The sequence below is a fragment of the Trypanosoma equiperdum genome (assembly GCF_001457755.1).
Source record: "Trypanosoma equiperdum strain OVI genome assembly, contig: ctg_293, whole genome shotgun sequence".
Classification (NCBI taxonomy): Eukaryota; Euglenozoa; class Kinetoplastea; order Trypanosomatida; family Trypanosomatidae; genus Trypanosoma; species Trypanosoma equiperdum.
Window position 1 is genome coordinate 4,073 of NW_027124191.1, and position 482 is coordinate 4,554.

Consider the following 482-nt stretch of genomic DNA (forward strand, 5'->3'; position numbering starts at 1 on the left):
TGCTTGTTCGTTGTCTTTTTCGACTGCCGCAGATGTCCACCATATGAAAGCCTGACGAGCGATCGGGTTATGTGCGTCCGCTACGTTTTCAGCTATTTTGTTGTACTCGCTAGCGGCTGCTTCTGCGTATGCTGCCTCGTGGCAAGGTGTTGTGACTTTGTTAAGCGTGGTATCGCCGGTTGGGCCGTCATCACCGCGTGTTAGCACTGTAATAAATAAGTTTGCTACTAAGGCTTTCAAGAGCATCTTACCGCTGGTGCTGACGAATAGAAAGGTATTGCGAGATTGTGTAGATGAAGTTGTATTCTGGTTTAAGATGTGCTCCTACCCTCTTTTTTCACATTTCTTACTGCTCTTCTGTTGGCCACGGCTCTGTGACAGTCCTATTCTGACAGTTGTCGCGTATTAGCCTGCATTGGCTTTATTAGCCGCCTTCGTAGCGTTGTCTTTCTTTTATTTCTTTTTCTGTCGTTCCGTTTTTG